The sequence below is a fragment of the Macaca mulatta genome, chromosome 7 (assembly GCF_049350105.2).
Source record: "Macaca mulatta isolate MMU2019108-1 chromosome 7, T2T-MMU8v2.0, whole genome shotgun sequence".
NCBI lineage: Eukaryota > Metazoa > Chordata > Mammalia > Primates > Cercopithecidae > Macaca > Macaca mulatta.
This window is the reverse complement of record NC_133412.1, coordinates 11,212,283-11,238,852: the sequence shown is the minus strand read 5'-3', so window position 1 is coordinate 11,238,852 and position 26,570 is coordinate 11,212,283. Positions and strand designations below refer to the sequence as shown.

General features: G+C 42.0%; 1 protein-coding gene and 1 non-coding gene across 3 annotated transcripts in view; both read left to right on the top strand.

Moving 5' to 3' along the window:
- Nucleotides 1–26,570, top strand: part of AVEN (apoptosis and caspase activation inhibitor) — a 186,929-nt gene that overhangs the window by 1,130 nt on the left and 159,229 nt on the right. The window lies entirely within an intron of this gene.
- Nucleotides 18,373–18,476, top strand: LOC114679754 (U6 spliceosomal RNA). Its single transcript, XR_003731867.1, has one exon. It is a non-coding gene; the product is annotated as a U6 spliceosomal RNA (small nuclear RNA).

The following is a 26,570-nucleotide window of genomic DNA, read 5'->3' as shown; positions in this document are numbered from 1 at the left end:
CTAGTATTTAGGAGCGGGACCAGATGCATAGTTCTTTGTAATAGCGTAGTTCTCTTTTATCATACCTATATGTGTAGAAATCAGGGAGCACTGGCCTTTGTCGTTTTGAATTTTCAATTTATAAATGAGCAGTCAAGTTCTGAGTTTTAATAGCAATATCATCGGTCTTATTGACACAGTCATAGAAGGAAAGTTTTCGGAGATTGGAGCAGGGGATGATATATATGGGGGCATTAATCATAGGTAAGGGAGTTAAGGACTGTCTTTTTATGAGTTGTTCTGTTTCCTTAACATCTGTAGGACAAGACCATCTTTATATTCTGCATTCTCATGCACACAGATTTAAAAAATGCTTTTCTGAATGAGGCAAAATTTGCTCTTACTGACGTATTTACAGTATCTCAGAGGCATAGCAGGTAAGATATCCCTAAAGAGAGTGGTTGTATACAGCAATACAGAGCTGAAAAAAAATTATAAAACTTAAATTTAAATGTAACAAACTTAAATCTTGTTAGGATTAAGGTAGGTAATAGGCAAAACTTGAATGAGATATAAAAACATTTTTAGGGTCAGTTTACCTGGTGTAAACTGACGGAAACTAAGGAAATGACAGAAACTAAGACCAACCTAGTGGCCACTATATATCACATTTTGTTCTTATAACTGTATTATATATATGTAATATATATGTAATGTAGAATTATGTTATATAATAGTATGTAATTATATATTAAATACAATGTTATATATTATTTATATATACATATATATATATAGAGAGAGAGTAATCTTTATTTTTACAGGTTAATTGACTTGCCTAAGGTTTCACAGCTAGTGGCAGAGCTGGGATTTATATCAAGCTGCCGTTGAGTCAACTCTATTTTATCTCTTACTTTTTTGTGAACCAATCACCACTTTACTGAGAACAAAGTAGACATTTCCTTGGCTGCAGAGATCGTGCTTTGAGAGCGATTGTAGTAATGGTACCTTTGGTATTAACTATGGTGTCTGGCGCACAGGACTTTGCTAATAAGCGTCTTTAAGTTGAATTGAGTGAGTGAAGGTGCTTCTGTTTTGTTAATCTCTGTTGAATTAAATTGGGTGAAATGATGGTATACCTTTTTTTTTTTTTTTTTTTTTTTGAGACGGAGTTTCACTCTTGTCGCCCAGGCGGGAGTGCAATGGCATGATCTTGGCTCACTGCAACCTCCGCCTCCTGGGTTCAAGCAATTCTCCTGCTCCAGCCTCCTGAGTAGCTGGGATTACAGGCATGAGCCACCTTGCCCGGCTAATTTTGTATTTTTAGTAGAGATGGGGTTTCACCATGTTGGTCAGGCTGGTCTTGAACTCCTGACCTCAGGTGATCCACCTGCCTCTGCCTCCCAAGGTGCTGGGATTACAGGCATGACCCACTGCGCCTGGCCATGATGGTATATCATTAAAGAGAAAGAATAATCCAAGACTTTAAAAAATGTAAGCTAGTATTGTAACACATTCTGTTAAAATTTTAGGCTTTTTCTTTTGTTGAGTTGGTCTTATCCCTTCATCATCATGTTTTCAGCCAAAGCTGGAGGAAGGGATGTTGGGCAGATTGTTTCTTAATTTTGGTTTGGATTGGTCATCTCTAAGTTCCTTCCATTTCTCAGATTCTGAAGTACCGTTTGTATTTAGTCTTGCTAGGACACCATTTTTGGTGCTTAACGATTACATGAGACAAGATTGATTGACTTTGCTGCAGCCTTCTTGTTCTCATATCCCATGGTGCATTTGTGCCCCAAGGAGAGAGTAACTGAAATGATCAGAAGAAAAAAAAAATCATAATAGACTCCCAGCCATATGAAGACCAGTTGCCCACCTTCGGAAACCAATTTGTGTACACCTTTGCTTTCTATTTTGGACCACTGCGTATAAATGGAAAACAAAATCAAACTAACCAACTTCTAGATAGCTATATAATACTCCAAGATAACTTAGTTGAGTACTAAGTTGAGTACATCTCTTAGTCTCTTGCTCCTAAGTCATTCCTTCTGTAAATGGTCTGAGCTCTAAGTTCACCGATTATGAGTGAGCATAATTCTCTTCGCAGAATACTCACTAGAAGCATTATTGTACTAGATACAATGATTATGGAAAAAAAAAAAAACTGGCTCGGTGTGGTGGCTCACGCTTGTAATCCCAGCACTTTGGGAGGCTGAGGTGGGTAGGTCACTTGAGCCTGGGAGTTCAAGACCAGACTGGGTAACATAACGATATCCCCGTCTCTATAAAAAAGATACAAAAACTGCCGAGCATGGTGGAGTGCGTCTGTAGTCCCTGCTGCAAGGGAGGCTGAAGCCCCAGGATTGTTTGAGTCCTGGAGGTGGAGGCTGCGGTGAGCTGTGATCGTGCCACTGCACTCCAGCCTGGGCAATAGAGTGAGACTCTATCTCAACTAACTTGCTAACTAAATGAATAAATAATGCCCCCCATCACTCCTGCCAGTACTAGAATTGTTTAGTATTTAGCTTTGTGATGGGTTGTTAGCAGAGAGGAAGACAAGGCCTGTTGGCAGTCTTTGGAATTTTTTTTCTTTTTTCCTTCCTGTAGTAATAACAGTAATTCACATTTGTTGAGTACTTAATGTGAGATGAGACAGCTGAGGCACCGTTAAATAAGTCATGGTTAGGAGAGGTGAAATAACTTTTTAATATCACTCAACCAGAAAATTGCTGAGCCTGGATTCCACCCCAGCATTTTCACCCAGAGCCTGTTCTTTCGACGGCTGCTCTAAACTGCTCCTGGAATGACTTTGAGATTTGAAAAAGGGGTGTGTGGAGGACTGTTGAGTGATCTTTCACATGCCTGATTTTTTTTTTTAAACTGATGTTTTAGTATGGTTATAAGGTTTTAAGGTAATATTGGTACCATCTTCAGTTATTGTGGGTGTTAGCAGACCTGTTCTTTCTTGCTCCGTATTTATATTGCAGCTTTTCATATTCCTTTTAAAATGACTTACATTCAATAAAAGATGAGACAGCTGTTTATAGTTGTACTAAAAAGTAGAATCTGGAGGCATTTTATTCTGATCAAACTTTTGCTTTATAAATAAAGCCTGAGTAGTGATTAATACCAGATGCCTTTGACGTTTTCATTTCACTTGGTAAAAGGGAAATCTGTAATTTTCTATTCAAGTTTTGTGTGAACCTGGAGGGAAGAAATGGTGTCAGGTCAGTTACAGGCAGGTGTCTAAGGCCTTGCTCCTTCACTGTTGCTCAGAGTAGCCACCAGCAACGTGTCAGCCAGCTAGAGACTGAGAGCCTGTTAAAGCTCAAACTGAAATGACAGCCTCTAGACTTTATTTTCCTTTTTTTCCAGAAAGCCTGAAGCAAATTTGGTTAGAAACTGAACTGTGCTTAAGTGTCCCAACAGAAGATTGCTTTAAGATTAGCTCTTGGTAATCCCGGAAATTGACCTTTCCTCTTGCTGCAAACCATTGCTCACACACTGTAATTATTTTGGCATCCCTATCCTTGTTAACATACTCTGTTTTTAAGTTGCTTTTCTCCCTGACCACTATTTCACTTACATATTTTCAAGATCAACACAGACAAGTGAATTTTTTGCTTGTATTCTGCCTAAAAAATTTTTGGGAAACCATGTACAATGTACTTAAAAGTTTATATCTAACACATTTTTATCAATGGATCAGAGAATTTCAAAATATAAAATTTCCAAAATATTGTATATTTGACATTTTAAATAAAACTCACACAATTTTTATAATTTTTTTTTTTTTTTTTTTTTTTTTTTAAAGAAACTGGGTCTCTCTTTGTTGCTCAGACTGGAGTGCAGTAGTGTGAACAAAGCTCACTGCTGCCTTCAGCGGCTGTACTCAAGGGATCCTCCTACCTCAGCCTCCTGAGTAGGTGGGAGTACAGGCGTGAACCATAACACCCAACTAATATTTTTGTATTTTGTAGAGATGGTCTTGCTGTCTTGTCCAGGCTGGTCTTAAACTCCTGGGCCCACGGAATCCTCCCGCCTCAGCCACCCAAAGTGCTGGGGTTACAGATGTGAGTCACCACACTTGGCTATGGATGGATTTTAAATACTAGAGTGATTTGATATTTGCCTTTATCCATTTAAAAATCACATTAATAAACTCTTTAGGCTGGGTGTGGTGGCTCACGCCTATAATCCCAGCACTTTGGGAGGCCGTGGTGTGTGGATCATGAGGTCAAGAGATGGAGAACATCCTGGCCAACATGGTGAAACCCTGTATCTACTAAAAATACAAAAGTTAGCTGGGCATGGTGGCACGTGCCTGTAGTTCCAGCTACTTGGGAGGCTGAGGTGGGAGAATCGCTTGAACCTGGGAGGTGGAGATTGCAGTGAGCCGAGATCACGCCACTGCACTCTACCCTGGAGACAGAGTGAGACTCTGTCTCAAAACAAAAAACAAAACCCAAGTCTTTAGTAGTGTGAAGATTTCCATTGTTTCTTATTCTATTTTACTTGTATTCTAATTCCCCATCTCCCCACAGACACTTATTCAACAGAATATATTTTCATACTTGAAAATCTTTTAGTGGTTACCATTTCATGTTTTCCTGTAATAAATGTTGACTTAAAAATGTTATGTAACTCTACAGGCTTGGGTGCTATTTTTTCTTTTAGACTGAATTAGATTACATTGATTAATATATACAGTTATTTTGATTTGCAAATGTTTTTTTGAGACGGAGTCTCGCTCTGTCACCCAGGCTGGAGTGCAGTGGCATGATCTCGGCTCACTGCAATCTCCGCCTCCTGGGTTCAAGCAATTCTCCTGCCTCAGCCTCCTGAGTAGCTGGGACTACAGGTGCACGCTGCCTCGCCTGGCTAATTTTTTGTATTTTAGTAGAGATGGGGTTTCACCGTGTTGCTCAGGCTGGTTTTGAACTCCTGAGCTCAGGCAGTCCGCCTGCCTCTGCCTTGTGAGGTGCTAGGATTACAGGCGTGAGCCACCATGCCCAGCCTTGCAGTTGTTAAACATAAAGGTAAAACTTCATTGTAAACAAGTCTCATTTTCCCTAATGAGTTTGAGTATCCATGGATGAACATTACTTATTACCTGCATGAGATAGGATTCAGTGTCAATTCTTTTCTCAATTTTTATTTTATAGATGTAAGGATTGAGAAACATTGTTCACATCAATAGGTAGATGGGAATGTTGGAGTTTTGCCATATCAGTGTCACTCAGTTCATTAAATATCTCTACTTATATACCAAAAAATTATTTTTAGAGTATTTTAAGAATCTGTCAAGTGATCACTATATTAGGTTCTCCATCACTTTGGTTGAAAGCAAAGAATTGGAACTACCTGATTTGCAGAGTACATTTTACATGTTCTTTAGAATTACACTTCCTCAACATCTATATTTAAAATTGTCCTATTGTTGGGGCTTGGGGAATACAGCCAGGTTGAGAATAGCTGAGAAGGAGTTGTGCTGTCTTCAGGTGTGTTCTAGGGTGGACTGCTTTTGGGAAAGACCGTGGATCTTGAATATCTGGAAGTTGATTCCCTGAAAAACATGCTGCTCATATACTCCTTGGAAAATCTTTCTGAACCCCTAGGTATGTGCACACTCGTTTTGAGGACAGATAAGATCATAGCACCTTTGTTTCTTATAAGGTAAGATGGTTCATTGCATGAATTCATTCAGAGCTTTTTTGTTTTCTGGCTAGCCATCATTTGCAGAATATGGTTTCCAGGTTTCGTCGTTCTTTTCTTTTTCTTTCTTTCTTTCTTTTTTTTTTTTTTTTTTTTTGAGACAGTCTCCCTCTGTCGTCCAGGCTGGAGTGCAGTGGCGCGATCTCGGCTCACTGCAAGCTCCGCCTCCCAGGTTCACGCCGTTCTCCTGCCTCAGCCTCCTGAGTAGCTGGGACTACAGGTGCCCGCCACCGCATCCGGCTCGTTTTTTTTGTATTTTTAGTAGAGACGGGGTTTTACCATGTTAGCCAGGATGGTCTGGATCTCCTGACTTTGTGATCCGCCCGCCTCAGCCTCCCAAAGTGCTGGGATTACAGGCGTGAGCCCCCGCGCCTGGTCACTTTTGTCATTCTTAATAGTGTTACTGCGTTTGTTTTAAACCGCTGCTAGGATGGAAATAGCTCGCTCATGAATCAATACCACTGGCGTATGTTTTCTGGAAGAGTAGGTACTAAGCCATTGTTGGTTTTCTCATTTTTTTTTCCAGAAAAAGTAGTGATTACTTTTTACAGCACTGGGCAAGTGAGCTCGAGAGAGGTTACGTAGGTCATTTGATCCTAACCACACCATAGCATGACTTAACTAGCCTTTTTCTAGAAATTAAGTGGTTGCAAAAGTGTTTTCTATTCAGATGTCACTATTTCCTGATGCACTTTGAAGTATCAAAGGGAGCAATAAAGACCATAGTGACACATCATAATTTCTATTTTATAGAAGCTACTGACTAACTTATTACGGCACTGGATTAGTTCTCTTTGAATTATTTTTTTTCTTTTGTTAGAAGCCGTGTGTGTGTGTATGTGTGTGTCGAGGTGCCAGGAATAAATACTTTAATAGTTTTTCTCTTGGATGGAAATAGTTAACAGCTTTGTTAGTCTGAAAATTTTCTATAAAGGTGTCATGGGGCAGTGCATGGATAATGGTTATGGACAATATTTCACTTTTGAGTGGGTTTTGTCAAAGGATGCTGAAAAGCAATACTAACTGATGTGTGTGTTTTACCTTGATGCTGCTAGGATGCTGTTGTTATAATTTGACCAGCCTGATTTTGTAAGCCTTAAATTGCTTAAAAGACAATTCCTGTGAAAACAACACTGCAAGGATGCTGTTTCCTACCACCCATATCACATCATTGGTGTGTGTGCAAACAGAGCAACAATCAAAAAATATATAGGAGATTGATAGAATGCATTCCCTGTTGTAAAAACTTAATTCTACCTTTGAGCCCTCCTGCCATTAAGGACTGATACAAATCTGTCTCATCCATATATCTTTAGTACCAAGTCAAACTTACATTGAGGTATAGCAAACATTTTAATATTAATCTAAGCAGGCCGGGTGCGGTGGCTCATGCCCATAATCCCAGTACTTTGGGAGACCGAGGCAGGCGGATCACCTGAGGTCAGGAGTTCGAGACCAGCCTCACCAATATGATGAAACCCTGTCACTGTTAGAAATACAAAAATTAGCCAGGCCTGGTGGCATGTACCTGTAATCCCAGCTACTCGGGAGGCTGAGACAGGAGAATCGCTTGAACCCGGAAGGTGGAGGTTGCAGTGAGCCAAGATCGCACCATTGCACTCCAGCCTGGGCAACAAGAGCAAAACTCTGTCTCAAAAAGACAAATTAACCTAAGCAAAGCATAATTGGGATAATAGGCTGTTACAAAAAATCTCATATGTATTCTTTTGGATTATCATTATCAGTGTTGTGATTCTTCTATTTCTGTATTTAACTGTGTCAAGTTACTGACATCGAGAGTTTGTTAATAGATTTATATTCTGTGAAACAAATACAGTCATCTATTTTGGATTTCTATAATTTCTGGCTTGAAAGGACCATTCACAGTTACATTTGGGGAAAATTAAAAAATATTTAGGCCAGGTATAGTGGCTCATACCTGTAATCCCAGCACTTTGGGAGGGTGAGGTGGGAGGATTGCTTAAGGCCAGGATTTCAAGACCAGCCTGGGCAACAAAGCAAGATCCCTGTCAACAACAACAACAAAAAATTTAGCCAAGCAACAACAACAAAAAATTTAGCCGCCTGTATTCCCACCTACTCAGGAGGCCGAGGCAGGAAGATTTTTAACCCAGGAATTGGAGGTTGCAGTGAGCTATGATCACACCACTGCTCTCTAGCCTGGGTGACAGCTGAGACTGTGTCTCAACAAAACCCCCCAAACCAGGCCGGGCGTAGTGGCTCATGCCTGTAATCCCAGCATTTTGGGAGGCTGAGGCAGGCGGATCACGAGGTCAGCCTAACACGGTGAAACCTCATCTCTACTAAAAATACAAAAAAATTAGCCGGGAGAGGTGGCGGGCACCTGTAGTCCCAGCTCGGGAGGCTGAGGCAGGAGAATGATGTGAACCCGGGAGGCGGAGCTTGCAGTGAGGCGAGATCACGCCACCGCACTCCAGCCTGGGTGACAGAGCGAGACTCCGTCTCAAACAAAACAAAACGAAAGAAGAAAACCCCCAAAAACCTAGTATTCTCAAAGAGTTTCATGAAATGTGAATTTTATTTACATAGTGGATTTGGAATTCATAGTTCTTTTTTTGAGATGAAGTCTCACTCTGTCTCACTCTGTCACCTAGGCTGGAGGGCAGTGGCGTGATCTTAGCTCCCTGCAACCTCTGCCTTCTGGGTTCAAGAGATTCTCCTGCCTCAGCCTCCCAAGTAGCTGGGATTACAGACATGTGCCACCATGCCTGGCTAATTTTTGTATTTTTAGTAGAGATGGGGTTGTACCATGTTGGCCAGGCTGGTCTCGAACTCCTGACCTCAAGTGATCTGCCTGCCTTGGCCTCCCAAAGTGCTGAGATTACAGGTATGAGCCACCATGCCCAGTTTGGAATTTATAGTTCTATTGTGAATCTAGAGTTCACATTCTTGTGAGCTGGCTTCATGATATTGAGGACTAGAATGTTTCAACATCATTTTTTCCTTTTATTACAAGGTTGATAATAAAATAGAGTGTCTCTGTTCAATATTTGGGCTAATTAAATATTAGTCTTATATTATTAAAGAAGTCTTAATCCCTGTTACAGATACATTACACTTCAAGTCCTTCCAAGGAAGTTATGATTTTTCTGGGAGCAAACCTTGTTGAAAAAATGAGTATTGTTCTAAAGACAAAGCTTGGCTTCCTATTTTCCCTTAGTGTTCTTCACTCCATTCCCAAGTATTATGTTTTGTTTTGCTGCTTCTTTTCTATTTAAACTCAGTAATACTATGAATATGTAAGCAACTCCTAAAGTTTAAAAATCATTTCCTTTTCAATTTTTTTTTTTTGTAGAAACAGGGTCTGCCTATGTTGCCCAGGCTGGTCTTGAACTCCTGGACTCAAGTGATCCCCCTGCCTCAGCCTGCCAAAGTGCTGGGATTACAGACGTGAACCACCATGCCCAGTTCCTAAAACAGTTTTTAAAAAAAAAATTTAATTTTTCCCTTAACATTTGATGTAGATTCTTTTCTCATAAAACTGGGAAGATGTCATAAGACTTTTAAGTAAAAAAAAAAAATGACAGTATGTGAAAATTATAAGGTATATGTATGCATTTAAAACTCTCAAAAGGGTAGAAGAATAATATCAAACTGTTAATCTGTGTTTGGAGTAGGGAAAATATAGGGATTATATAGAACTTTGTCTTTCCTTCATTCATATTTTTTACTGTCGTGTATTATCGGAAGCATAGACATATTCCAATTTGAAAAGATGATTCTACAAACATATTGTTATTATAAAAGTAGGGAAGACAGTAGGCAAGACAATGCACATAAAAACCGTCGGGATTATCTCTGCGTGGTGAGATTATGTGGTGTCACGTGTGGTAAGTGTAAACGCGGGCTTTGTGGGGCAAGATGATCACTTGAGTTTGGACAGGTTCACTGCCTGTCTTTTTCTCCTTCCTCCGCTTTCCACACGCACGTACGCGCACACACACACACACACACAAAACCAAACCAAACCAAAAAAACACACACACACAATTTTTTTTTTCCTTCTGAACCTTTGAGTGGTGGATATGATACCCCTTTACCCCTAAATACTTCAATGTGTATTTCCTAAAAGCAAAGAAATCTTTTATAACCATTGCACAATTGTCAAAATCAGGACATTAACCTTGCTACAATTCTATTTAACCTTACAGAGGTTTCACCAGATGACCCAATAATGTCCTTTATTAGGCTTCGAATCTTGAGCAATGACGTATAGATGAAAGGACACTTAAGAGAGCGTTCACTGTGGCAGTTACCGTGGCATCCTAACCACTCTAATCTACTTCTCTGATTGTTCCTGTGGCTGGCTTCTCAGCTGCCTGCTTCCTGTTTGTTTTTTATTCAGCCTATTTCTCTAAACTTCTTGTCGATTTTATAAGCTACTAGAAATTCTTTTAGTAAATTCCTTTTCTACCTAAATTAGCCAGAGTTGGTTTCTATAGTTTGCAACCAAAACTGTAGTAAATTACATTTCCCTCCCACACTTCATATTTCAGAATCTTATTCATTTTCACATGCTCACCTCAAATGCCATCCTTTTTTTTTTTTTTTTTTTTTTTTGAGACGGAGTCTCACTCCATCTCCCAGGCTGGAGTGCAGTGGTGCGATCTCTGCTCATTGCATCCTCTGCCTCCCGGGCTCAAATGATTCTCCTACCTCAGCCTCCCAAGTAGCTGGATTACAGGCTCCTACCACCACGCCCAGGTAATTTTTGTATTTTTAGTAGAGACGGGGTTTCACCACGTTGACTGGCCTCAAAATCCTGACTTCAGGTAATCCACCTGCCTCGGCCTCCCAAAGTGCTAGGATTACAGGTATGAGCCACAGTGCCCAGCCTCGCCACCTTTTTTTTTTTTGAGCCGGAGTCTCGCTCGGTCGCCCAGGCTGGAGTGCAATGGCACGATCTCGGCTCATTGCAACCTCTGCCTCCTGGGTTCAAGCGATTCTCCTGCCTCAGCCTCCCAAGTAGCTGAGATTACAGGCACCCGGCACCACGCCTGGCTAATTTTTGTATTTTCTTTTTTTTTTTTTAGTAGAGACGGGGTTTCACCATGTTGGTCAGGCTGGTCTCGAACTCCTGACCTCATGATCTGCCCGCCTCGGCCTCCCAGAGTGCTGGGATTACAGATGTGAGCCACTGCACCTTGGCCTTCCTTTTTATTTATAGTAATTTGTAGTTTTAATTTGATAGTTTTCTTTTAATGAATATTCTGTGGGCAAAGTGCTTCTTTTTTTTTTTTTTTTTTGAGACAGGGTCTCACTCTGTTGCCCAGGCTGGAGGGCAGTGGTGCAATCTTGGCTCTCTGTAACCTCTGCCTCCTGGGTTCAAGCGATTCTCGTGCTTCAGCCACCTGAGTAGCTGGGATTACAAGCACATGCCACCACATCTGGCTAATTTTTGTATTTTTTGTGGAGACAAGGTTTTGCCATGTTGCCCAGGTTGGTCTTGAATCCCTGAGCTCAAGTGATCTGCCCGCTTCAGCCTCATGAGTAGCTGGGACCACAGGTGTGTGCTACCATGCCCTGATTTTTTTTTTTTTTTTTTTTTTTTTGTAGAGACAGAGTCTCCCTATGTTGCCCAGGCTGGTCTCAGACTCCTGGGCCCAATCCTGCTGCTTCAGCCTCCCAAAGTGTTGGGATTACAGGTGTGAGCCACTGTGCCTGGTCCTTTTTTAGTTTTCTGACACAAATAATATTGATTGCTGTCTCTCTAACCACAAGAAAATAGGTTTTTGGGTTTTCTCTTACAGTGGTTAATGTGAAGATTTCAAATGAACTTTGTGGCTAACTAAGATCACCTGACCATCCCTGGAGTGACTTGATTAGCCTGCTCTCTGCTGTAGTTTACTTATAATTCTTGTAGTTCCTGATCTTTTGATCCTCTTGTTTACTTCACACTTATTGATAACTTTTTTCCTTTCCTTTAATTTGCATGTGGTAAAAATATCACTTTGATGTTGGGGTAAAAGGGCTTTCCTCCTAAAAGCAGGAGAGTTCTATAGGCAGTGTATTAGTTTTTATTGCTGCTGTGATAAATTACCACAAATGTAGTGGCTTAAAACATACAAGTTTATTACAGTTCTGGAGTTTAAGAGTCCAAAACGGGTCTCACCGGGCTAAAATCAAGGCGTCTGCCGGGCTGAGTTCCTTTCTGGAGGACCCTGTGAGCATCTGCCTCCTTTCCTTTTCAGCTTCTAGAGGCTGCCCAATTCCTTGGCTCTTGGCCCCTTCCTCCGCCTTCAAAGCCAGAAACATAGCATGCCTCGGACCTTACTTCTTTGGTCACATCTCTTTCCCTTTCTCTCCTCTTCTGCCTCCCTCTTTCGCTTTTAAGGACTCTTGTGATTCCCTGGGCCCACCTGTATAACCCGGCATATTCTCCCTATTTTAATGTCAGCTGATTAGCAACCTTGATTCCTAGCTGCAATTTTAATTCCAATTTGCTCTGCAGTCTCACATATTCATATTCAGGGGATGAGGACATGGACATCTTTGAGGCACCTGGAATTCTGCCTATCACAGGTAGAAGTTGATATCTTGAATAAAGCAGTAAAAAAGATACAAGTGAACTTTGGTTTGAAAATTTTTGGAGTTCTTATCTTTTAGCCTGTGTTTTTCTGGAGGAGTCATGCCCTGTGTTTCTCAACCTTTTAAACCCATGTCTTCTTTTGAAAAACAAGAATCGCATTCTATGGTCAATAATAAACATATTCATTTTCCCCCCTAAAATATTCACATAAACAGCCCCCCTAACCCTCCACCCAAGTGTCTGAACTAAATAAGGTTTATCACACCTGTATTTAGCCTACAACTGGACCATCATTTTTGACTTACGGATTCTTTTAAGCTCTGGGATATAGCATTCACACTTGTATTCAGACTTAAAATCTGTGTAATATTTGCTTTATTTTTATCACCAAACCCACTTCCCCCATAATAGTGATTATTGATATTGTTATTGTGAACTTATTTAAAGAGGCAACAAATATTTTCTGGATGTGTCCATATACTTAAGAGTTAGGTAGAGTGCACCTCGTGCTCGTTCAGCAAAAGTAAAAGGCCCAGCATCTCAATTGTGTACTTGACTAGAAGCTAATTTTTGTCTCATTGTTGTAACAGCTGAAGCAACTCATAGCAATAGGATAAGATGATTGACTTTATAAGGTCTGTGGTTTCAGAGCATGTATGCCGCAGGGCACACACACTCACTCTCTGCATATATATAAAATACATATATTTATTAAGCTTTACAGACTTTTAAGAACATTTTTAGATTGACAAAAAAGTTGAGAGACTAGTCTAGAAAGTTCCCAATTACTCTTTACCCAGTTTTCCTTGTTATTAGCATCTCACATTAGTATGCCACATGTGTTACAATTAATGAACCAATATTGATATATGATTATTAAATAAAGTCCATACTTTATTCAGGTTTCCTTAGACTTTACCTAACGTCCATCGTTTCTCTCTTTCAGGATCAAAGTATACTACATTACATGTAGTTGTCACGTCTCTCAGACTTTCCTTGTTTTTGGTGACCTTGATGTTTTGAGGAGTACTGGTCAGGTATATTGTAGGATACGCCTCCATCCACACACTGTCAACATGCGTTATTGCTGTCGATGTAAACCTTGATCACCTGCATGAAGTAGTTATTTGTCAGGTTTCTGCACTGTAAAGTTACTTGTTGCCTGCACCCTGCCCCACTTTCTACGTGGCACCCTTTGGAAGGAAGTCACTGGGTAGCACCTTCCTTGAGGGTGGAGTGTCTATATATAAATTATTTGGAATTCTATATGGGAGATTTGTCTACCTCATTTATGTATTTACTCGATCATTTTTACTAGTATGGACTCATGGATATTTATTTCATACTGTGTGCTCCAACCCAATACTACTTTTTGTTGTTGCTGTAGTTCATTCCAGTTTTGGCCATTGGGAGCGCCTTCAGTTGGCTCCTGTGCTCCTTTGACATACCTTCATTAAAGAGTGTGTGTGTGTGTGTGTGTGTGTGTGTGTGTGTGTGTGTGTTTGGAGAGGTATGAGGACATGCATAGAAATAAGATTAGCTGGGCATGGTGGTGCATGCCTGTAATCCCAGCTACCTGGGAGGCTGAGGCAGGAGGATTGCTTGAGCACAGGAGTGTGAGGCTGCAGTGAGAGATGACTGTGCCACTGTACTCCAGCCTGGGTGACGGAGCAAGATCCTGTCTCTAAGATAAATAAATGCATGCATACATTTGTGATTTCACTTTGTATTGATTTCTCTTTGATCTGTTAGAACTGAGGATGGGCCGGGCGCGGTGGCTCAAGCCTGTAATCCCAGCACTTTGGGAGGCCGAGACGGGCGGATCACAAGGTCAGGAGATCGAGACCATCCTCGCTAACACGGTGAAACCCCGTCTCTACTAAAAAATGCAAAAAAACTAGCCGGGCGGGTTGGCGGGCGCCTGTAGTCCCAGCTACTCGGGAGGCTGAGGTAGGAGAATGGCGTAAACCTGGGAGGCGGAGCTTGCAGTGAGCTGAGATCCGGCCACTGCACCCCAGCCTGGGTGACAGAGCAAGACTCCGTCTCAAAAAAAAAAAAAAAAAAAAAAAAAAAAAAAAAAAAGAACTGAGGATGAAGTAGATTTCAACATTAGGCTTTGCTCTGAATTTGAAAGTCATTTTTTTTTGGTTGAGATCGAGGATGAGGAAGATAGTCAGATTAAACCTTGCCTGTTTTGTGTCTCTGTAGATCTGCCTTCCCATCACATTTAGAATAAAACCCAAATTCCTTACCAGGCCGTATAAGGCCCTTCATGATCTGACTCCTGCTTGTCTCTTAGACCTCATGACTTCTCTCTTTCCTCCTCCTTCAGACCGGTGTATCCGTAATACCGGCTTTGTTTCTGACCCTTCAGTGTGGCGGGATTGTTCCCTCCTGAGGGTCTGAGAACCTGCTGCCTGGAATGTTCTGCGTTTCTACCCCTAGATCTTGGCGTGGCTTGCTTCCTTATTCCTTCTAGTTCTCTGCTGAAATATTAGTTGGCAGAGGTTTCTTTTCTGTTTTCTTTTCCTTTCTTTTTTTTTTTTTTTTTTTTGAGAGGGGGTCTTGCTCTATCACCCAGCCTGGAGTGATCTCAGCTCACCGTAACCTCTGCCTCCCAGGCTGAAGCGATCCTCCCACCTCAGCCTCCCGAGCGGCTGGGACCACAGGTGCGCACCAGCCCTCCTGGCTAATTGTTTTGTGTTTTTGTAGAGACGGGGTTTGGCCATGTTGCCCAGGCTGCTGAGCTCAGGAGATCTGCCCGCCTCGGCCTCTCAAAATGCTGGGATTATAGGTGTAAGCCACCGCACCCGGCCTTCAGAAGTTTCTTCGCAGAGGTTGCCCCCATCGCTCTTCATCTCACACCTACTTTATTTTGATACCATTTATCACTACCTGAAGTTATTGTGTCTTATGTATATATACTAGCATTATAAAGTATTCATTTTTTGTTGTTTGACTCCTCTGGTGGAATGCAAACTTCATGGCTGCTTGGACTCGGTCTCGTTCACTGCTATATTCCATGCACATTGACTAATGCCTGGCATAGTATCAGCTCTCCGTAGATATTTGCTATGTAATGGAATAATGGATTTTGTGTTTAAGCAAGGGATTACTTCCAATATTCTGGAAACATTCACATTGATTTTCTGGTAGCAGGTTTTATACTTTTCCTGTTACAATTAAAGCCAGTGAAGGGAAAAGGGGTTTAGCTTCATCTGAAATCAAATCCACTCTCTGGGCTCGTCTCTGGTGAGAGTCCTCTATTTTGCCATCAATAAAAAAAAAGCCAGAATGAGTTTAAATTTCCCTGGCCAAAAAAGTGGCATCTGTCAGAATTTCTAACATGTGTTTTCTTTCTTTGATGCTCTTCACAGCCTGAAGGTGTATAGATTAGGTCTTTTTAGTTGCTAGCAGCACACAGTAAGCAGCTGTTTACACTTAATATTTAACTGCCCACCTGGCCTTTGAAGCCTGGCGTGATTGAAGGGACGGCAAGCGACAGAGCCTTACAGAGTAGGGGCAAGAACAGGACAGTGTTCCAGAGGTCAGAGAGCTTTTTTGTTTTCTTCCATCTTTTGTTAGAGTCTGAAATAAATGGTGACACCTAAGAGGAGGTTAAGAAATTGTGCACCAAATCTCAGGTTTCACAAGAATGAATGACCAGGCTCTCTCTACCCTGACAGCATCATCGAGAGGAAGGTGAGAGGTGGGCTGGGCCTGAGCTCTGGTGTGTATCGGCTATCATTATGTGATGTGGCCAAGAGAGATGCTGCTGCAACAACTATTACTAAGATTACTAGGGAGCACTTGGCCAAGATGAGGTTAGTCCACTACAGCCTATTTCTCTTGCTGATGGCAGCCAAACTCAGTGGGCAGATTACCTGAGGACTCAGAAAAGTAAAGAAAAGCTGGCAGATTGTGAAGTGGAAGCCTGGAGAAGCAACCTGAGTGGGGGATGAGAGGGGTAAGTTTCTCGTTGTTCTTTTCCTTTTTTTTTTTTTTGAGACTGGGTCTCGCTCTGTCGCCAGGCTGGAGTGCAGTGGCGCGATATCGGTTCACTGCAACCTCCTCCTGGATTCAAGCAATTCTGCCTCATCCTCCTGAGAAGCTGGGATTACAGGCGCACGCCACCACGCCAGTCTAATTTTTGTATATTTAGTAGAGACAGGGTTTCACCATGTTGGCCAGGCTGGTCTTGAACTCCTGACCTCATGATCCACCCGCCTCGGCCTCCCGAAGTGCTGGCATGAGCCACCTGCCCGGCCTCATTGCTCTTTTCTATCTGGCTTTGAGCCAAAGGCAAGCTTTCAGAAGAGCTGCAGTGGTGGTACAGAGGTAGCAAAAATCCAAGAGAAATCTCATCCTTCTGGCCAGAAGATCAGGAAAATGTAAGCTGGAGAGTGTGGGGGGGATGCCTTCCTTTTTGAATCACAGTGGGCAGAATCCTTGGAGTCTTTAAATTTCTGTGCAGCAGAGCAGTAATCTCATACTTATGCAAAAGGTGTAAGGCACCCATAATGTTAGCACTGCTAACTCCAAGGGAATTTTACCAGCATGCAGATGTTCAGGCTTTGCATGTCTGGCTGTGGCCCAGCCTCAGAGTTTGTGTACCCTTCCTGCTGCATAATCCTGATCCTGGGATTTGCATTTTGTTCTGATGGATGGGGAGCTTTGAGAAAATCCACCTTTCTCTAATACAAGGTAAAACCTTGCTCCCTTCTGCAGGCGCCTTTGCTGCCCTTTCTTTTAATTAAATATTTTTTCCTCCCTAATGTTGGGAGAGCTGCCTAAAGGTCACAACTGAAAAGAGCTGCAGAAGGGAGATGCAGATTATAGTAGTAGTCTGTCTTGTCATGGGGGAAATTGTGAATCGTTCTGCTTCTGAAAAATGTTTTTTCTTGTTTCTCCATTCTAGTTAAAATTGTTGGGATTGGAAGGAAGGAATTTTTGCTAACATGTGGCCATGATGCCATTTATTTGATAGCTGAGGAGCAACAGAAAGCAGTTCAGCTAGAGGGCATGCCAGCCAAACACCTTTCAAATGTCATGCATTGTGTGGAGTAGGTTTTAAGTATAATGCATGCACTTGTCTTTATTGCAAACAGTGCTGTCTTATTCCATCTACAAAATATTTGCACTTGAATTCTTTAAGTACAAATTTTGCAGTAGTTGTCATTTACTTTCTATGGACTTTAGGAATGCTGCTTACACAAGTGCTGTGAGTGCTCACTGCTTTTTCATGTTAATGTTGTCATGTGGAAGTGCTCTTATTTTATTTTATATTTATTTTTGAGATGGAGTCTTGCTCTGTCCACCTAGGCTGGAGTGCAGTGGCACAACCTCGGCTCACTGCAACCTCCACCTCCTGGGTTCAAGTGATTCTCCTGCCTCAGCCTCCCCAGTAGCTGGGATTACAGGCACCTGCCACCATGTCCAGTTAAGTTTTGTATTTTTAGTAGATACAGGGTTTTACCATTTTGGCCAGGCTGGTCTCGAACACCTGACCTCAAATGATCTGCCCGCCTTGGCCTCCCAAAGTGCTGGGATTACAGGCATGAACCACCTTACCCGGCCATGTGTAAGTGCTCTTAAATATACAGAAAATAAGCCAGGCGCAGTGGTTCACCTGAGGTTGGGAGTTCCAGACCAGCCTGACCAACACGGAGAAACCCCGTATCTACTAAAAATACAAAATTAGATAGGTGTGGTGATGCATTCCTGTAATCCCAGCTATTTCGAAGGCTGAGGCAGGAGAATTGCTTGAACCTGGGAAGGGGAGGTTGCAGTGAGCCGAGATGGCGCCACTGCACTCCAGCCTGGGCAACAAGAGCAAAACTCCGTCTCAAAAAGAAAAAAAAAAAAAAGAAACAAAAAGATACAGAAAATATTTTTTATCTGAATGTGGTGGTCTGTGCCTGTAGTCTCAGCTACTCAATAGGCTAAGGCAGGGCGCCAGAGCAAGACTCCATCTCTAGAAAAAGAAAAAGATGCAATTTTTTAATAGAAAAATTCACCCAGGCCAGAAATGAGAAAAGATAGGCATTTTATAGACTCGTCATCAGGGAAGAACTGAAGAGGAGAATAAATTCAAAAGAGGAGCTTCAGTGCTCACTTTGGCAGCATGTATAATAAAATTGGAACGATACAGAGATTAGCATGGCGCCTTCGCAAGGATGACACGCAAATTCGTGAAGTGTTCCATATTTTTTCCGCATGTTCTCACTCATAGGTGGGAATTGAACAACGAGAACACTCGGACACAGGGTGGGGAACATCACACACCAGGGCCTGTCTTGGGGTGGGGGGTGGGGGAGGGATAGCATTAGGAGATACACCTAATGTAAATGACAAGTTAATGGGTGCAGCACACCAACATGGCACATGTACACATATGTAACAAACCTGCACATGGTGTACATGTACCCTGGAACTTAAAGTATAATAATAATAAAGGAGCTTCAGGTGCTGGAAAGCTGGAGGAGCATATGTGAAATCATTTTCTGTCAGGTAAAATGTATATGCAGAAAAAGACTTTTCAGATGATTGGGCCAGTGATTATTCCTCACCATTTGGTCAGTGTGTGCATATAGACTGTCTCCACACAGGGTAGGTGCTTAAAAGGAAAAGAATTTTGGTAGGTCCATTTGTTTTTTAATACAAAATGGCAAATCAAACAGCTTTTACTGGTTAGGGCTGGAGTTTGGCCCTTTTCTAAAAAAACAAGTAAAAAGTTATGTGACGGTTATATCTTGTGCCTTATGAAATTTGGCCTAATTCGTGAAACTTACAGCTTTTCATGACAAGGAGAGTAAGGTCGTAATTTAGTCAAGGGGCTTGAATGATGTGATATGAGGCGCTTTTATGAAGGTATCCACAGCTTTATGAAGTTCCAGCTGCCCATCATTAGTACTCAGAGCAAGTATTCATGAAAGAGCAGTGAGAACTGAAATGCATTTGAGTTGTGAGGTGGTGTGAGAAGAGGGGATGTTCTCTGCCAGATGATGGCAGTAGCCCTTTAGTTAACAAGGATGCCTAGAGGCTTACACCAGATGATCTGCATGCTTTAAGAGAAATAGTATTGTTTCCACCAAATTTCTAATTTGCCTCCTTGGATTTATGTTGTGGAGCAAACTTGTAAAGGCATCAGTAAGAAAGTTCTAAAAGCTGAAAAGAACACTACGCTTTTAAAACCTCTATTTCGAGGCATGGAAAAGGTGTTTAAAAAATCAAGACGTTTTTGAACTTGTATGCATTAAAGTGTAATTGCAGACAAAAGAACTGCTTAAGACTTTGCAATTCTATTTTTCTAAGTTTTGCTACAATAAATAGTCATGTATTGCTTAATGGGGATATAGTCTGAGAAATATGTTGTTAGGTGATTTGTCATTGTGCAATACCATAGAGGGTACTTACATAAACCTAGATGATGTAGCCTAGTGTATACCCAGGCTGTATGGTATAACCTGTTGTCCTAGGCTACAAACCTGTGCAGCATGTTACGGTACTGGGTACTGTAGACCGTTGTAACACAATGGTGAGTATTGTGTGTCTAAACATAGAAAAGGTACAGTAAACTTACTGTGTATAGGATGAGAAATGGTACACCTGTATAGGGTGCTTTCCATGAATGGAGCTTGCAGGACTGAAAGTTGCTCTGAGTGAGTGAGTGAGGGAGTAAGTGGTGAGTGAATATGAAGGCCTAGGACATTACTGTACACTACTGTAGACTTTATAAACACTGTATACTTAGGCTACACTAAACTTATAAATTTTTTTTTTAATAATTAGCCCTAGTTTATTGTAGTGTTCTTACTTTATGAACTTTTAAATATTTTTACCTTTTTGACACTTGTAATAACACTTAGCTTAATAAATTCCGGACACAATATCACTGTCTTCCACCTCTACATCTTGTACCACTGGAAGGTCATTAGGGCCAGCAAAATGCCTGGAGCTGTCATCTCCTATGTAACAATGCCTTCTTTTGGAATACCTCCTGAAGGACCTGCTTGAAGCTTACAATTAGCTTTTTAAAAAGTAAGTAGAATGACTATACTCTAAAATAATGGTAAGAAGTACAATATAGTAAATAAATCAGTAACCATTTAGTATCATTATCAAGTATGTACTGTACATAATTGTATGTGCTAGACTTTTATATGACTGGTAATGTAGTAGGTTTGTTTACACCAGTATCGCCACAAACATGTGAATAATGCCTTGCACTATGACATTATTTTCAGCTTCATTATGACCTTATGGGACCACTGTTGTAAATGTGGTCCATTGTTGACCAAAATGGTTTGTGGTGCATTATTTAGTTGCTAGACAATGGAGTTTTTAATCATTTTAGAACCTTAGGCTTACTGGCCGGGCGCAGTGGCTCACGCGTGTAATCCCAGCACTTTGGGAGGCTGAGGTGGGTGGATCACTTGAGGTCAGGAGTTCGAGACCTGCCTGGCCAACATGGTGAAACCTGTCTCTTCTAAAAATACAAAAATTAGCTGGGTGTGGTGGCATGCACCTGTAGTCTCAGCTACTCGAGAGACTGAGGCAGGAGAATTGCTTGAACTGGGAGATGGAGGTTGCAATAAGCTGATCGCACTACTGTACTCCAGCCTGGATGAAGTAGCAAGACCCTGTCTCAAAAAAACCCAAAAAAACAAAAAACCTTACTGAAATCACTTATCTCGGTTAATTGGCATCTTACGAGAATTGATAGTTACATGGTGATAGGGACATTACCTGAAAAATCTTAAGTGGTTGATATCTTCTCTCTTGAAATGTTATTCTTAGGGGAATCTGCTTAACTTTGTTGGAATGAGGATGAGGTCTCCATGCTGTTTAGAATGGTGTGGTGGTTGCTTTGCTTTGTTTCATTTTGTATGAGAGCTCAGTTCTAGGCTTTTGGATGAATTGTTAATAGGTGAACAGAGTGAGTGGATTTGAGACAGGTGGTTGGGTTCATTGTAGGTGAGAAGCTTTGTCAAATGATACCTTTTTTTCTTTTTTCTTTTTTTCCCCTTGAGACAGCGTCTCATTCTGTCATCCAGGAATGCAGTGGCACAATCACAGCTCATTACAGCCTCGACCACCTTGGGCTGAGGTGATCCTCCCACCTCAGCCTCCTGAGTACCTTGGACTACAGGGATGTGCCACCACGCCCGGCTAATTTTTGGTACTTTTTTGTAGAGATGGTGTTTTGCCATGTTGCCCGGGCTGATCTTGAATTCCTGGGCTCTAGTAATCCACCCACCTTGGCCTCCCAAAGTGCTGCAATTACAGGTGTGTGCCACCACACGTGGTTGGCAAATGATATTTTGGTGAACCCGAGTTATTTAGAAGGTAGTGGTCTGGAACGCTGAATGTGAAGAGGAAACAAACCTTTTGTTTTTGACAGAACAGTTACGCTGGTTTAAAATGGACCACATACTGGAGAAGGGAATTCTCTGAGTATTTAATGTTTCTGATTACATACTCCATAGCATACAAGCAGGTAGAGACACTTGGGTTTAGTTAGTGGAGAAAAGTTTGTTGACTGGATCAAAAATTCCTGTTGGTAATATTTTAAAAAGATTCGGGTTACATTTTGTAGCCCAGGAGATACATATTGCTGAGATACTTTTGACTGAAGTGTGGCACGAAGGAAAAGGGGGAAATTTGTAAGAATGAAGAGTCGCGTGGCCACATGCAGAGTATCAAGTACCAGGAAGTAGATAATTGACCAGGTGAGATGGAGAGGTCAGTACCGATGCGAGCCTAACTCGGTGTCTATTAGTATTGTAAGTTTACTACATAATAAGATTTTTTAAAGTCTGTGGTTTTGTTGATCTGATAGTACTGTGTACTTCATTCTAATGTAGTACGCAGGAGAGATAAATTGCTTTCCAGTTTTTTTTTTTGTTTGTTTTTGTTTTTTGAGATGGAGTTTTGCTCTTGTTGCCCAGGCTGGAGTGCAATGGCACAATCTCGGCTCACCGCAACCTCTGCCTCCTGGGTTCCGAGTAGCTGGAATTATAGGCACGTACCACCATGCCCGGCTAATTTTGTATTTTTAGTAGAGACGGGGTTTCTCCATGTTGGCCAGGCTGGTCTTGAACTCCTGACTATCAGGCTATCCGCCCGCCTTGGCGTCCCAAAGTGCTGGGATTACAGGCATGAGCCACCACGCCCAGCCGCTTTCCGGTTTTATGTCCACATGATGGTTACCGTTCAGATCTGAGGGTGTATTGTTTGAAGGAAAGTTAGAGTGCATCTAAGGAGCCAGGAATGTACTGTCTCCAATTCTTGATTCTGCTAACGAATGGTAATTACTCTTTCATGCCGCTCATTTTTATCATTTTATCTCTGAAATAAAATAACACCTATGAGAAAGATATAAGGGCCGGGAGAAGGAAGGGGATAGAGTGAAGCTCCCTTTGAGACGTGTCACTGAGCATTAGCTTTGTGGGCTGGTTTACCTTTTTCTCTGTCAAGAGTCTCTCTACTCACTTTTTTTCCCCTCGTGTATTGCCGTTTCTGAGCAAGATTGAGAGTTGACAACTGTCACTTTTTTATTCTTTGTTCCTAAAGACCAAGGGTGGAATTTTTAGTTAATTTCCCCCATTATCCTTAAACAGTGAGATTGTATTATAATAAAACATTTTTGGATATTTTGTGGCATTTTTAGAAAGGCGCTCCTTTGTTATCTTTTTCCGCACGCTAACAGCTTTGAGTGGGATTTGACTGTGATCCTTTGTTGTTGCTCGTCTTCGTGGAAAGTCAGTTTTCCCAACTTTTAGAAGGGAGACACCTGTTAAGGGCAGCTTTTCAGACGCCAGGACTCGAGAGTACCAGAAGGCTTCTGTTGTCTGGGAGTGTTTAAAAAGATGGTCCCTGCTTCTCAGATCCAGCGCCCCTCACCCGCTCTATCTGACCCTTCCTTTCCCTTTATCTTTTATTATTCCTCTTCTGCTCAATTTGAATTCCGCCCCCAGGAGTTTCTCTTCAGAGTGGAGTTTTGTCTGGCAAAAGAGCTTGGGCCAGTTAGTTGTGAGAGGTGAAGAGGCCACATTCTCAGCTCCTTCAGCCTTAGCTGCAAATTCCTCGAAGTCACCAGCTATTGGAGTAGACCCGACAGACTTAGCCGCTGTTCCCAGATGGGCCCGCTGAACTTCCCAGTTGAGTGCCTGTTGTTTGTTGGGATGCCCAGGTCTGCCAGATGCTGCACTGATCCCGTCTGCTTCCTCTCACAGACACTGGTACCTACTTTGCAGGTCTTGTAACTGTTGGTGATTTGTACCTGCTCATATTTGGGACTTTATGGAAATACTTTGTCACCTAGGCTTTTGTGGCTGTTTCCTGTGGATTTTTCATTTTGCTATCCTAGTTGCTCTGTGTATTTTTTATCAGGGGAACTGGGAAAGCCATACTGCTGCTGCTGCCATCTTCCCAGAATCTTCAAACGCATTCTTTTTTTTTCCTTCTTTTTTTTCTTTTTGAGACGGAGTTTCGCTCTTGTTGCTTAAGCTGGAGTGCAACGGCATGATCTTGATTCACTGTAATCTCTGCCTCCCGGGTTCAAGCAATTCTCCTGCCTCAGCCTCCCAAGTAGCTGGGATTTCAGGTGCGAACCACCACGCCCGGCTACTTTTTCATGCTTTTAGTAGAGATGGGGTTTCGCCATGTTGGCCAGGCTGGTCTCAAACTCCTGATCTCAGGTGATCTGCCCGTGTCGGCCTCCGAGAGTGCTGGGATTACAGGCGTGAGCCACCGTGCCCGGCTAAGTGTGTTTTTCTTTTTTCAAAATTTCCCATTGTTGATTTCCCTGGGTTTTGTTTTGAACAGCTGTTGCTCTTGGTTAGAAGCACGTTCTTTGCTAATACCAAGGCAGGGGATAATGAGAGTTCCCTCTGTTCCGCCAGCAGGCAGAAGATAGCAGCCGTTCCTTCAGTAGGCGCATCTCAGACTGTGAGTCTCCATCTCGAGCAGGACTGTTTCTCGCTCCGGGGTCCTCGTACATACTGTTCCCTCAGCCCGTGATGTCATCCTCCTGCTTCCCACTGGCTCACAAGCCTGGTCCTGAAGATATCCCCCATCCCCCCTTCTCCCCCTTTGGTGGTGGTTTTTCTGTGCTTCCGTAACATCTTGTGAATGTTTTATAGTAGCTGATATCACACTATATATGTTTACTTCTGCATGTTGCCCACAGCACTGCGAGTTCTTGAGGCTGGGGCCCTTGGCTTACTGGTCTTTGCGTTCCCAATGCCTGATCTAGTGCTGGGACTCAGTAACTACTCAGGAAACACTGTTCAATGAATGTCGGCAAGTTAGTGGTGCAAGGAGCAAAAGTAGCTCTCTGTGGACACATTGCAGGACAGACAAATGTAAAAATAAGTGCCACTTAGAGTCGTACTTAAAGAAATGAGTTTGTCCTGGGAAGGAACTATACTATTTTTATTTTCATTTTATTTAAAAAATTTGGCCAGGCACAGTGGCTCACACTTGTAATCCTAGCACTTGGGGAGGTCAAGGCAGATGGATCACTTGAGGTCAGGAGTTTGAGACCAGCCCGGCCAACATGGCGAAACCCCACCTCTACTAAAAATACAAATATTAGCTGGGCGTGGTGGCGGGCACCTGTAATCCCGGCTATTCAGGAGGCTGAGACATGAGAATCGCTTGAACTCAGGAGGTGGAGGTTGCAGTCAGCCAAGATTGCGCCATTGCACTCTAGCCAGGGCAACAGAGTGAGACTCTGTCTCAAAAAAAAAAAAAAAAAAGTTGTGGTAGAGAGGAGGAGTCACTGGTCAAGTCCTTAGTATGCTACATTTATTTCGATTATAACCATTTAATTATAACCATTAAAAAGGTGGTGGGGAATTTAGGAAATTTAAAACAGACCATGACAATGATTAAGAAATTGGAAACTTGTGCTTATACAGGAAAAACCAATGGTTAACTCAGGTGAAGAGTAAACATAACCCCAGAACCTAGCCATAGGACAGACTGGTGCACTCTGATTTCTGCATGTTCTTGCTTGAGGGCAGAGACTTGACCTCTCTAGGTTCCTTCTAGTTCAGTAATGCTTTACTTGTTAATTAAGTTCTCTTCCTCTGGTGACTTGAGGGTTTGGAAATTTCTTCAAGTGGGCCAGAAGACAGCTATTTAATGGTCTGATTTTTCTGGAAAGTGATATGTGATGACATTAAAACCTGAGTAACTAAGGAAACCAGACTTGCGCTGGTAGATACGAGAGTTGAAAATTTAACTGAGACAGAGACAAAAGAAAATCTGGCCATTTGCAGCATTAAGCATAGGCAGTGAAATCCCAGCAAAAATGGAACAGAGAGGCAGATGTACCTGAAGCATCCCTTTCCCCCTTCAGAAAAACAGTAAATGGTCAGTGGCAATGGTTGAGGTGAATACATTTTGCACGCTAAGGTCACCCAGAAATGCTCAGGGTCTTTATATAAAGACATTTTTTATAAAGATGACCTTTAATCATATGATTTAACGAAGGACATTTTTTACCGATAGGCCTTCTAGCTGTGTCACTACTTATTGTGTGTGTCTGTGGATTAAATAGATTGGCAAAGCAAAAAGTTATCTTTTCTCTAAGATCAGAACCACACCAAGAAGCACATTGTCTTTGTATAGGACCATTTAATGCCTTCTTTACTAGAAAAGTTGTTGATGGTAATCTACCTCATAGACTTTACCTGGGAGTTGGGACTTGCAGAATGGCTTAATTTGGTAGTTTCCAAACCTTGTTAAAAAGCTGAAAAAGTCCCACATTCTTATAAGAAGCTCATTTTTTAAAGCAGATAAAATGAAACTGATTCTATTGCCATTTCCCCCTTCCTTTCTTAGGTCCTCGCTAAAAGGACTTCCCCAAAGTGTAGTTTAAAATCACTAATTAGTCCAATAAAAGTTACTCCAGTCTAATTTCCCAAATTATCCTTAAGTCACTGAAGCATAGAACTCACAAGGTCTTGATTTTAAGAAATCCCATAGTCTGTCCCTGGTGTGGGCTGCCTGCAGATGCTAATGACCTTCCTGTGCCTTCCAGTTTTAGCCACTTTGAAGCAAAATGACACATGTGAGAAAGATAGAAGGACTTGGGGAAAGAGAGAGATGGAATGAGACGAGTCATTGGACAGCTGCCATGAGGGTTGAGTTCCCATTTTCTTGGTCCTGGGATGCCTCTCCTCCCTTCCTCTCTGCTTTTTCCCTGTACTGACCACAAGGAAGGACAGCTCTATATACTTCTCTTGCTAGAGAAACAGTTGAATTTGACTCTCATGTGTATCATTTTATTCCT